The following is a 13812-nucleotide window of genomic DNA, read 5'->3' on the forward strand; positions in this document are numbered from 1 at the left end:
AATGATTTTCTTTCATTAAAGTGTGGTGATTACTTATTTACATATGAATAAAAGTATGACTGATTACTTATTTTGCATAAGAACAATAGGTGTCAGTCGTGTTTTCAGGGATAAATGTATGGCAAGAACAATGGGTCACATGACCAGGAGTGGTATAATTCTTAAAAGCGCACTACACTGCGTCTCAGTGCTCTTTACATGACTAAAAATGTATTTCTGAAAAGATAAACATAAAAAATAAAATGTCTGTCTCGCAAATAAAAACAAAATTACACTTTGTAATATTCCTATAAAAGGTATGTCTTAACACTACGCTTAAAAGAATCAATAGTACAGTTTATATCAGCATTAAAAGGGAGACCATTCCATAAAATCGGTGCTGAGACTGAAAAGGCACGGTAGCCGTAGTTTTTAGTTGTCTTGTTAGTGTCGCGCCTCAGTAAAACGAATTTGTCCGATGAGCGAAGGGTGCGATTGGAAACACAGGCGTCTATTAGTGAATGGAGATAGTCTGGGCATTTTCCGAAGATAATTTTGAATGTCATGAGAATGAGCTTAAATTGAATTCTTTGCTCTATTGGTAGCCAATGGAGCTTATATAAGACAGGTGTTATATGATCAAATTTCCTAGTACCGGTAACAAGTCTAGCTGCAGCATTCTGTACAGATTGTAACTTTTGTAGTTGGTAGCGACTGATTCCATATAGCAAGCTGTTACAGTAGTCTAAACGCGATGTTACAAACGCGTGAACTAATTTCTCAGTTGTCGGAGTATCTATCAGGGAGCGAATTTTCTCTATTCTATGTAAGGCAAAATACGCCGATTTACATGCGTTGTTTATTTGACTCGTCATAAAACCATCAGAGTCAAACGCAACACCAAGATTGTGTATCGTACTAGATGGAAGTATTTCTAAATCTCCAATTTTGAACTATCTGGACAATCTGTATCTTTCTTGAAACGTGATGAAAAGTGAATTACTTCTGTTTTATCATCATTCAATACCAGCGTGTTTGATTTCATCCATCCACGTAAATGGCGAAAAATTGTCCCCAAAACACCAAATTGTAGAGTTCATCATAATTTCAATATGTCACATTTAATTTACCTGTAGGAACCTTTATACCAAATTATCAAAGCTGTCAGAAAAACGGCTTAGGTGAAACATATTTTTTGACCAAAAATGACTAAAATTGTCTTAAAAATACAAATTTCCATATTTCTGCACAATTCAAACAAATCTGAAATAGATCATCCCTAGAGACCTAAATACTAAATATCAAAGCTATATGACCTGTAGTTTCGAAGATTTTAAAAGAACTTTTTTACCAAAAATGACAAAAATTGCCTTAAAAATACAAATATGCAAAATTCATCACAATTTGAACAAATCTAACTGAACTCACCTTACGTAAACTGCATATCAAATTTCAAAGCAATCAGACATGTGGTTACAGAGAAGTAGATTTTTTACCAAAAAAGGCAAAATGCCCCCACAATACAAATATGCAAATTTCACTATGATTTGGACAAACTGAAGTGAGGTCACCCTACGTGAACTGCATATGAAATTTCAAAGCAATCAGACATGTGGTTTAGAGAAGAAGATTTTTTACCACAAAAGCAAAATGCCCCATAAATACAAATATGCAAATTTCACTATGATTTGGACAAACTGAAGTAAGTGAGGTCACCCTACGTGAACTGCATATGAAATTTAAAAGCAATCGGACTTCCAGTTTTAGAGGACAAGGCAAATTTTTACGGACGAGGGACAACGGATGGACGACGACGACGAACACAATAACAGACGAAGACGGAAAATCAGCTTATTTGATAAGCTCCGCGTCGCTGACAGCGGAGCTAAAAATGATGGAAGGATGTAAGCAGTGACCGTAAGGAGACAAATTAGTGATCCTTGAAATACGAAAAAGAAGCTGTATCAAGCCTAGAAAAACAGGTGTCAACTACTGTACATGTTACTGCTTGCTGTTTGCCGAAGTAACGGAAGCTCTTGACAAGAGAACTTGCAATGGCGCCCAACTCCGTTCACAAGAATTGAAGGCTTTGATTGACCGAATCAAATCTCGTACAAACATCAACATTGATGCTATCCCTACTCCTGTCTTCTTATCAAAACATTCACATAAAAATTCTATACGGCCAACAAAATTAGTTTTGGTTGATGTCCACTTGATGAAACCATGTTGTGAAAAAGAGATATATGTATGCTGTTTAACATGATCAAATAGCTCATCAATAAAGACAATCTCGAAGGCTTTACCAAGTCTTACTAGCACTTTTTGAGAGCAATGTTTTATGATTTATATATGAAAGGCGCAATGACTTAAAAATATATGCCCTCTCTCCTCTATTCATTCGTAAAAAAAAGAATTGTAATTAACATGATTGGAACTAATTTGGGATAATTGGATGGTGAAGTAATGTCGATTTCATCTACAAATGTAATCTCATCTGCTTTTCTTTTTATATTACACACTTGTTTTTATGAGTTATTTGCGAAATTTCAACATTCAGCTATATGGCACCTAACACTTTTGAGAAATTTGCAAAATATGAAAATCCAATTATCCCAAATTAGTTCCAATCGTGTTAATTATTTAGGCATTATTACTAATAGGGTCAGCTAACCAGTGTGCGCATGCGGCATTGGGTTCAAACATTCAGTCCATGGCGTTTTATCTACTCGTCAGAATTCCATACACAGTGAATAATTAAAGATATTACGTATGCCTTTCTCTATTTTTCTTCACTAGAAAAAACTGTGTTGATTAAAGGGCAACTTTTCAGTGCGTAATATCACGCAATAATTGATTATGCACAAAAAAACCATTCATTAGAAACATGCTCATGAAATACCTCATCAAAAACAATAGGTAACATCTGAATAAAACTCATTCAGATATGTTAAAATGTTAATTTGTTATTTATTACTTCGCTCACGATATGTTTTTATATTCGTCTGCCGAAATTTTCAAAGCACCAGAATCGATCAATAAATTCCCCATATGTTGGATGATTGAAAGGGTTCGAATTTAAATGACTGAACGAATTGAGTATATGTGCCTTCACTGCATGAGAAAAAGTCTATTTATGTTATGTTATTGCCGCCAAATGCAATAAAAAAGCCTCGACGTTTCTCTACAGTCAAAAAGGTAGTCTGAAAAAAATGGAAACACTTTGATGTATGTCAACATTATTCATCCTTGGCCATTCATGAAATCCTTATAACTTATCTTCTGTACCTATATCTGTATATGTTGCAATAGTTTGTACGCATTCATGCATAAAAAAAATTAAATATGTGCATGTGTGTCATTTTCGATCTTTTTAGATTTTCAGTTATTTTTCTTAGATAATTCTTGGATGGTCTTACCTTTAAATTTTTTATTATAGGTTTTCTGATGCTTCAGTTGATACTTTTTCGAGATCTGTTCTTTCGTTGATCAGCATGTGAAATAAATAAAAAACGAAATTTTCCACAGCACTGTTCTCTCGTCTTGAGCTGATATTAACCTTTTTGGTCAATATGTATCTTTTAGCGTTTATTTCTATGCAGGACAAGACGAAAAATGCCAATAAGGGAAAGCATCATGACTTCAGAACACCTACTTCCTTTTGTTTGGTTTCCTCTTTGTTGAAAAAGCAAGGGGTTTGTCTTTTTGTGTCAGGTTCAAGTTCAAACAAGAGTTTTCATTCCTCCTCAGTGGTTTTGAAAGCTGTGTTACGTCACGGGATTTTTCGGGGCATTTCTATTTACAGGGCTAACGTATTGCAATCAATTTACTATTTATTGTCCAGCGAAGCATTACCTTCTAGCTTATCTAAATTCCATATATGGTCTATGATTTGCTTTCGTCATATATTTATAGCAAGCAGCTTTGACTTGGTTGAGTCGTACTGCAACATTTCATCTAACAGTTACGGTGAGTAGCCGTTTTTACACGAGTAAGCACAAGTACTATCGCCACGATAAGAGAACGAGCATATTTTTCAACACACCTGGTTCAGAGAAATGATATTCGATCCTGTTTTCAGGGATCTTCTTACCGGCGATCATCTCATATCACGCTCGGATGAAAATGATGATTTATAAGGCAGCACCAACAACATCCATTGGAAAGTGCCCACAACTATAATTTGAGTAGCGGTCACTTTGTGGCACAATTTTAAAATTTGACTTAACCGAATGCAAATGCAAATTTGAAGACCGATATTATCTGGTCAGCTGAAGTTTTGGTGGAACAGGTTTTTATAAATTCCAACTGCAGCAGCAAAATATTTAAAATACCACTAGGATAGGAAAGATAGTATATCTAGGTGTAGAACGTCAAACCTGTTGTACCTAGCCATTTGTTAAATCTGTACAACAATTTCAATGGTATCCTTTAATATTTAGCATAGCCGATCAACATGTGTGACGACGACGTTGCCACATTGGCCGTGGACAATGGCTTCGGTATGTGCAAAGCCGGTTTTGCTGGTGACGACGCACCACGTGCCGTTTTCCCATCCATCGTAGGGCGCCCCCGTCACCAGGTAAGGAGTTTCTTTGTTCATAATAACATTTTGGTGCATGAGATACTGCAATAAAACATGACCGTGGCTTTCGTCTCTCATGCTCTTAATCTTTTCACTTGTAGAGCAAACCTAGAGCCATATTTTGTTGTCAAATCAGTGTTTAGATTCAATGGTCTGCAGTCACTGTGTGAGTGTCACACCACCATGCAACTGTGACAATCCTCTCATGCATGTATGCAAAGATGTTAGGCTACAAAGCAATGAATGTAATATCAAATCCGCACTTGTGGTGGTAGAGGTGCTGTCATTTTGAGACGGTAGGGTGGGGTACCTAGAATGACGATTCTAAATGGTTTGCTGAACTGAATAATCTCCAGAGAATCATAATATTGCCTTGAAAAATCTTGTCTGTCGAAAAGTCCGGATATAACTTGAAACTTACTGCCCTTCGACCTGCAGCATCCCTTTCACATGACCTGGTAAGTTCGGCAATGTAGACTAAATTAATGGTCTGAATAAACACTCTTGGTCAGCCAAGATGTTTAACCTGTAAAACTATGCATATTAAAATAGCGGGACCTCGAGAATTCATTGTCCGGGTATATCCATTACATATGTCTGTTTGATATATTTTGTCACCCTGTGGTCGACATGCTAGAAAAGCCTTTAACTATCTATAAACAAATAACTTCCAAAAAGCTAGAACTATTATACTTACGTCAATTTTAGTTGTTCTTTTCCGAGCTTGAGACAGTAACTTAAAATCGAATCCTTATACAAAAATGCCCTATCGTAAAATACAGAAAATGTCTATTGTACCGAAATGCTTGCGGCAAAATTAGTTTTAATCGCACCACAGCAAGTACTAAGAAATGGTGACTCATACCCAAAGATCAATCCAATGAAAATAAAATTAGGCGTTCAAAGTATCTGCAACTCAGTGAATACTGTGCACATGTCAAACGCAGATGACAAACAATACTAATTTTGTAAACGGGAAGGGAGTTTATTTCATCAATAGGCGTCCGCAAATTTGCACCAGCTACATTAGAATGCCATCAGAATGTCATCATGGTCCCGCTCTTAGCGAGTTTGTTGAGTAGTGTGATAATTCGTATCTAAACTTAAATGTTAAGAAAACTAAGGAAATGATAATTGATTTTAGGAGGCAAGAACGCAACCCTCCTACGTCCATTGTTCACGATCAAGATGTCGAAATTGTTTCGAAATATACATACCTTGGTTCAAAATTTGACAACAAATTGAAATGGGATCATAACACCGATGCTATCTTGAGAAGGGGCAGCAAAGATTGTACTTTTTAAGGAAACTGCGTTCATTCATGGTTGATAGACAAATTTTATCTCTTTTTTATTAATCTTACATTGAAAGCGTTATTTCACTTTCATTCATTTGTTGGTATCAAAATCTGTCTGTTAAAAACAAAACTTCACTTGATAGAACTGTTTCACTTAGCTCGAAACTAATTGGTATACCCCAGAGAAGTCTTTCTACGTTTCATAATCAGCAAGTACTCAGGAAAGCCCGCTCAATTCTTTTGTCTAGTGATCATATTTTATCAGCAGAGTTCGACATACTTCCCTCTGGTCGGCGTTTTAGATACCCGGCTTGCAGGTCAAACCGGCGCAAGTTGTCATTCATTCCAACCGCTGTGCGGCTTTTACATTATTCCTAAACTGTTTTTTTATATAGTCCTGCGTCTCCTACCATTTTGTAATTTTTTATTATATATTTTTGATGTTGTATTTGAGCCACGCTTTTAATTGCCCGTGTTTGGGATAAATAAAGTTCTATTGAATTGAATTGAATTGAATTAGTATCTATGAATATGCATTATACGCGATCAACATTCTTTATTTTGTTTTTAAATATATTTTTTGTTATTACTCTACAGGCTATTTAACTTCCAACAACCTAGTTGAGCGATGTATCATTTTAATGTTAAGTTGAATTCAAAATTCATCATAAGATTTTCGCACCCAAAACTCGCGTCGATGCAGGTAGAGCGATGAGATTTGAAATAAACTGCTGTGTGTTTTGCTTGCAGTGCGCGTATTTTAATTATCTATACACACTTCGGCCGTCCATATCAACACTGTACTGATTATTCTATAACAAACTGAAGAAAATGGTCTACTTAACAAGTCAAAAGTATTGCTCTCTTATGTCTGCTGGAAACACTCCGGCTACAACAATATTCAGTAAAGTTATGAAATCTTATAACAGATATGCATATCGCTTTGATTTAGGGTGTCATGGTTGGCATGGGTCAGAAAGGCAGCTACGTAGGTGATGAAGCACAGAGCAAGAGAGGTATCCCTACTCTAAAATATCCAGTTGAACTCGGTATTGTAACCAACTGGGACGAAACGGAAAAGATCTGACATCATACTTTCTACAATGAATTGCGTGTGGCTCCAGAGGAACATCCAGTTCTGCTCACGGAAGTTCACTTGAACCCCAAGGCCAACGGAGAAACATCATCGTCATCATCATATTAATTAAGTACTAAAGGCCACCGGCCTTAGTGTATATACAATTTTCATATTGAGAAGTTACGGTCACTTGAGGTGTCAAGTAAAGTTACATTTCTATTTTCCATTGCCAAGAAGACGCTGACGTTGTTTAACAGCATGGAATGCATATTTTGCGAGATTTTCTAAGATGCTTTCATTTTCTGATAATTGGCCAAATTTCCATTTGATAGCAGGTGTGTAATAAAATTGAGGAATAAAACGGGCTCTGATATTTTCATATTGAGTATTCAAACCAGGACAAAGTGAAATTCGTCTTCTATACAATGACAGTTAAATGGACAGAATCTCTCTTCAAGTGGAATTCTAAGTTCTCTTCCTTTTTGCACAAAAAGATTATGGGATGATACCCGAAGACGGGCTAAAGCCTTGTGAAATATATCAGTCTGAATACATTTACATGTAAGATATTTCTCACATTTGAAAGCAAGTTTAAAATTTACCACTACAGCTACTCTCTATTTCAGATTGCAATTCTTGCATTGCGATATCACAACACCTTTCTTTAAACTGTTGAAGTAAATACGTACAATCAATTGTTTTCTGATTTATCCAAAAGTCACCAAAACCATATTTATACAACAAATATTTTACATATAAAGCCCAACAGTTTACACTTTTTTCTGCTCGATCATACTGGTACTTGTAACAATCATAGGCAATTTCAGAGCATTCAGGATGAAGATATCTTATCCAAAAACGTTAAATTTCCATATCAACATATCAAAGTAGGTTTTAATGGGATATCTTCCCAATTCTCCTCTTACAGCAGAGTTTGTTGTGTTCACATTTACACCTAACAGAAATTTGCAGAATTTATGCAGTATTTTTTCAACATCGGCACAATCTCGTGTCCCCAAAATAGCACCACCGTAAAGAAGGATACCTTACAATCAAATATGTGAAATGCAATGTTAGGATGAAGCCCATTAAATCTCTCAAGATTGTACAAAGCCTTCCTAGCTTGATCTGCAATGTGTTTTTGTGCCTGATACCAGACACCTGAACTTGAGACAATAACCCCTAATTAATTATACTTTGAAGACTACTTCAATTTCTTTACTTCCCCAGTACCATTTCTCGGTCTTTTTTAAGCGACCTCCTCTTCGAAACACAATTATTTTGCTTTTGTCAAGGTTTACTATCCACCTCCAACGTTTACAATAATCATAAACACGGTTAGAGAGTCGCTGCAAACCAATAAGAGTGCTACTAAAAAGAGACAGATCATCAGCATACAACAAGTACAGAAGCTTTAACGTATAAGAGTACACAGCAGTTTCAATACCACATTCCAATGCTTCTTCTAAGTCATAATATAAAAACGAAACAAAAGTGGAGATCCCTGTTGTACACCAGTACTGATTTCAAAGAAATCATTAATACCTTGGGGAGATTTTACAGCAGCTTTCACACGTGAATACATAGAGTAAAGAGATGAAAAAAATTTGCCCCTTATCCCTTTCTTGGCCAGTTTATAAAATAATGAATAATGGTGAATCCTATCAAAAGCCTTTTCAAAGTCTATGAAAGCACAGTAGAAACGACTATTTAAATGAAATACATATTTTTCAATAAGAGTACGTAAAATAAAAACATTATCAATGGTACTTCTCTTCGAAAACCACTTAGAGCTTCCACCAACTTACTATATTTGTCAAACCAACTTTTTGTGAATCGGATTAATTATACCTACTGCTTATTGTTTGGGAAAAACAAAATGGAGCATGAAGCATATCATACATTTCCAGGGATGCATATTTCCAGAATTCCACAGGAATATTATCTGTTCCAGGAGCTTTGTTTTAACTTATTTACACTATCTTAGAATTCATTCATATCTATAGGACAGTTTAATTCAGAGCAATCAATATCTACATCACTGAAATCATCAAAATTGAGCCCCTCTACAAAGGCCTGGACAGATGAATAAAACTATTCCATACCCTTCACTTCCATTTGGTCTGGGTTGAACAAAGTATGCTACTCTTCCCTTGAAATTTTACTTGAAATTCCAGTTCTTCCGTAACGTAACGTAGAGAAATTAAGTCCATCTGCACCACGAGGTATACTCTACAAGCGCCCTCAAGCGATCCAAAGGGCCAACAGAGAAAAAAGACACAGTTGACTTTTTTTTGGTCAAAATATCAATGCCATAATCTGTGAAATATCATCAAGTTATTATTATGTTATGAATTTTTAACAAGCAGTAGAACACTAGTTGGGCAAATGAAGCAGGATTTGATCATCTGGTATAACAACAAGATGAAGATCAAAAAAAAATACTTCAATAAGAATAAAATACTTTCTAACTAACAAGTGCATAACTTTCAGATATGAAACTACACTGTGTTGTAAAACGTCAAGGTTTTCACTTTTGGATATTCGCCGTAGGAATGGAAGATTATTTTCAAACAAGTTGTTGGACAGTCTAGCATTACTCGTCCATAATAAGTGCATCATTTATCAAAGTCTGCAAAAAATCTGTTTGTACACTTCAAGGTTTTGCTACAAGGCCAGCGACATCTCAGGGTTTTGCAATAAGACCAGCGACTTTTGGAAATTTAAAGTAAGTCATATCCCTATTGCAGATTATGTTTTAAACTTTCAACACACCAGCCATGTATGTAGCTATCCAGATTGTACTGTCCCTGTATGCCTCTGGTCGTACGACTGGTATTGTCATGGACGCTGGTGATGGTGATGGTGATGGTGCCATTTATATGTACATGTACATGTACATGTACATAACAAGAATAATTATTCTCTAAGAATTACACATTCAAAGAACTTGAATAGATTTGCCAAATCAGTTGTCCATGAAGAATTCTTCTGCTTTTACACTTTTTTACTTCTAGGGCGGGGGACGTAGATCTTGTGTAAAATCGAGTTTCATGGTTTGCCATGATTTCTTTGAGTTCTATTTCTCTGTTCTCTTAAGTAATCAATTTTGCGAGGACCATTTAATGTTAGTATATGACCTGGCTCAGTTTTCATCTCCTATCTAAGCCTTTAATGTATGCCCCTGTGACACGTGGTCCGGTTGGCAGCAATGTCAACTCTATCGTATTTGATCTCCTTAAGACTGAGCCGTTCGCACCACACTTTTGTTAGAGGAAATTAAAAATGTTATACCACCAGGTCTTTTATTATGACTATCAAAATGGTCGAGAAGTTCTGAAGTTGATATCTATAAAGAAGCTATCATCAGCCAAAATCACTCAATGACACTGTAGGTCAAGTGACGCACAGCCACACCGAGAGAACGGTGTTTTGGGGTGACTTTTCGGCCTCCAGTTGACAAGAATATTAAGTCCTGACAGATCGATAACAGTTTGAGTTCTACATCTGCTGGGACATCCACACGTTCACTTGAAAGAAAGTTATAGGGAATTGAACAGCTTTGTGGGTACAAAACTTCTACTTTCAAATTGTTGGATCGAAAGGTCTTCGGCACTCGGAAGCCAGTTATTAACACCTTCAGTTTCTTCAAGAATACTCTGAATATTTTTTGCAGTATGAATCATCTCAAGCTTTTCATCTTGGCTGCTATCATAGCCTGTTGTCATCGACTGTGATTCCATTTCATTTCCACTCCCTTCACTGTCAGAATTTGTATTGGTAATATTCAAGATATGACTATCTGAACCGGTCTCTTCCTCAGCTAGCCATAAGAATTTCCCAGGTCGAATAAACACAAGTTTGTCACCAAACATTGCTTGCAGTCTTCTTTTTAGTGACGAGTTTTAAAATGTGGATGCATCATAAAATCAGATTGGTGTTTGCTCAAGGCTGAGCTTCCTTTCCGCCCTGCAACTGAAAATTCACTAAACGGATTCAATAGAGTTGAAGTCTCCTTTCTACTCTGCAGTGCATGGAAGAGTCACCAAATTCTTATGAATGACACTTATCACAGACGTTTGATGACGTGTCCAATATAATATAGTGTGTTTCATGAACAGGCCATAAATGACTGTGTTAAGTGTGATACGCACGCGATCAGTGACTTTCCATGTATAGCAGAGCAGAGAAAAAACCTAACCTTACCTTACCTGGTGAACGTGTTTGGTGATTTTAGGCAGTGCAAACCGGATAGAAAGCTCAAGATTGATCAAACGCCAATTTGATTTTATTAATATTGTTCGCATTTCATAACTATTTATATATTTTGCGTAGACGATGAATGCCTTCTGCGCCTTTGAAACATCCCATAACTCATCCCGAACAATAGATAATATTTGCATACAACTCATGCAGGTTCTTTATAATGTTAATCCATTACTTCTAACGAAGCACAAATTATGAAGTTATGTTTTTGCAACTTTTGAGAATTTCTGCATGGCGGAAAACTAGATCTCAGGTACAACTTACCCTGCCGACTATGGATAACCAAAGTACTCCGCATGACAGTGCAATATCTAATCTCCACAAAGTTTCAGCAGATATTGAATATGATATATATTGAGAGCTAAAACTGATTTCTCACCAAGCTTTCAAATCTGAAGCCCAAGATAATCAAATTAGACAAGAGTAATGCTCAAGTTGAAGACAACTCAAAATCAGGCACTTCCTTCTTTGTGGACTATCTCCGTGGAAAACGAAATCTCTCCGCATGACAGTCAACTCACTCATCTATACAGAGGATCCACCCATACTGGAAAATATTCAGACAGGGCACAAAAACAAGCAACAAAACAGACAATTTTTTCTGCCCTTTGGATTGTCATGGAAACACCCAGCTCATTGACCCTACAAGTACACTGGAGTAAAGGAGTTTCAGTACGAAATTCTCTGCCGTTCTGGTCGCCATTAATTATGGGAAGATGCCCGATTGTTTCGTAGCTATATAGCTTCTAAAGGGAATGCAACACTCTAAGTTTTTGACTAAGCTTACCTACCTGTGGAGGCCTTTCATCCAAATATTGACCTACTAAACGGTTTTATGCTGGAAAAAGCTCAAATATATTCTTCAATATAAGCTTGACACACAAACAAATATTACTTTTTTGAATTTTGAGAGAAAAAAAATTGGAAAAATCGGCGATTGGGGGACTGTTTACCCGCTCCGCCGGAGCCTTATTTTTTGCCTGGGGTACCCAAAAAACGCCCTCATAAGGCCGAGTACTCGCCTCTACTTTCTCGAGAGGGACAACAGTTTCTGACACCATAGACCCTCGAGAAAAACGTTTTTCTCGAGAGTCTATGCTGACACTAAGTTCTCATCCCACTTTACACAAACTGACGAGCATGAAGCGGTTGTTTATCACTTGTCTTTCACATTTTAATCTCAACTTGAACAAGAATTATATTTGTGCATGTCGGTAAAGTAGAACTCAGGTACAACTTACCCTAGCGACTATGGATAACCAAACTACTCCGCATGAAAGTGATATAACCATGTACCAATTTCGACAAAGTTTCACTGCCAAATTTACTACTTAGTTTTTAACTCGTTCAATGAGATTTTGCAATCATACGGTCTAATTTTCCCGCCGGGGAGAATGTTAGTAAATATATTATTGTATCACGTCATTATAAGTACAGTGTCTTACTATAGATAGTCAGATAGCATTTCTTCTAAGCTTTCAACTCTGAGACACCGCTTCCTGTCACTGTTTAATTTACCAACCCGAGATTCCATCTGCTATAAAGACAATAATATGTCTAATCTATCAGATGCCTTTCTCGTGACTCATAGACACTTCTCCCGTCAAAAGTGCTTTATATACGGGAAACCTCGCTTTTCCAAAGCAGAGACATTTCTACCCCAACAATGAAAATTCATGTCACTGGACTCTATACACGGTCTCTCACCGAAGTGTTATGCTTCACTGTTTGTAGCCACTGTCTATTATTAGTATAGTCACCTGAGTATTAGACGACTTCGTCCACCGACTGCTTTCTCAGACCAAGTCATATTCCACCGACACAAGTACATCGAATTTACGAAGAACCTTTTGTTTCTACATGAGAAGAATAGGCATTTTCCGGATTCAGAGAGTACAGTTTACTAAAAAAGCTTGAAAGGAGAACACAGAAATGTTGTGCTTTGTACATGGATGCATATGGTCTGAGTTGAGTGTCGACATGTCACTTAATGAGCCGTTAAAAACCTTGCAAAAGTGGTACATTACATAACGTTGTGTTCCACATTCATGCAGCTTTCAAACTGTGTCATTTATTCCGCATCTATAAAAAACGAGGATAATAGAAAAGGTCCATTTAAAGAAGAAGCCGCGTTCCGTACACTGTGTGCAACATAACAGACGCCGTGGAAAGTTCAATCAGTTTCTTTTTTTAACGTCAGACATTGTTGTCAGTGGTTTACAAATCTTAGACACAATAAAAGTTCATACAGTGTCACAAAGAAGCCACGATAAGGGAACACTTGAGATAAACGAGTAATCTGAATTATCTTGATGAGCGAGTTAACATCATGTAATAATAAAAGGCAGGAGTGAGTCCGCAGTGTAAAGTGTGTTTTCGGACACTGATTATGCTCTCCGTGGGTACGTAATCCTGACGTTCATAGTGAGAACGAAAGTATTATAGGTCCTGCCACTGGTTGCTTTGGGAGAAGAAGGATAAGGATATGGAGGTAGCGAAGATACAACCTCCATGGTACTGGTAATGAGGAATATTTACTTTTGAGGGTTCACACATCGTGTCGGAAAATATGGTCCGTATCAACGCGTTAGCCTCAATCGGTGAAAC

At 36.8% G+C, this 13812-nt stretch overlaps 1 long non-coding RNA gene across 1 annotated transcript; it reads left to right on the plus strand.

Moving 5' to 3' along the window:
* The first annotated feature begins 3765 nt into the window (after window positions 1–3765).
* Window positions 3766–7336, plus strand: LOC139150947 (uncharacterized). Its single transcript, XR_011556304.1, has 3 exons — window positions 3766–3948; window positions 4422–4561; window positions 6814–7336. It is a non-coding gene; the product is annotated as an uncharacterized lncRNA (long non-coding RNA).
* Window positions 7337–13812: the final 6476 nt, after the last annotated feature.

The sequence above is a fragment of the Ptychodera flava genome, chromosome 15 (genome assembly GCF_041260155.1).
Source record: "Ptychodera flava strain L36383 chromosome 15, AS_Pfla_20210202, whole genome shotgun sequence".
NCBI classification, from domain to species: Eukaryota; Metazoa; Hemichordata; class Enteropneusta; family Ptychoderidae; genus Ptychodera; species Ptychodera flava.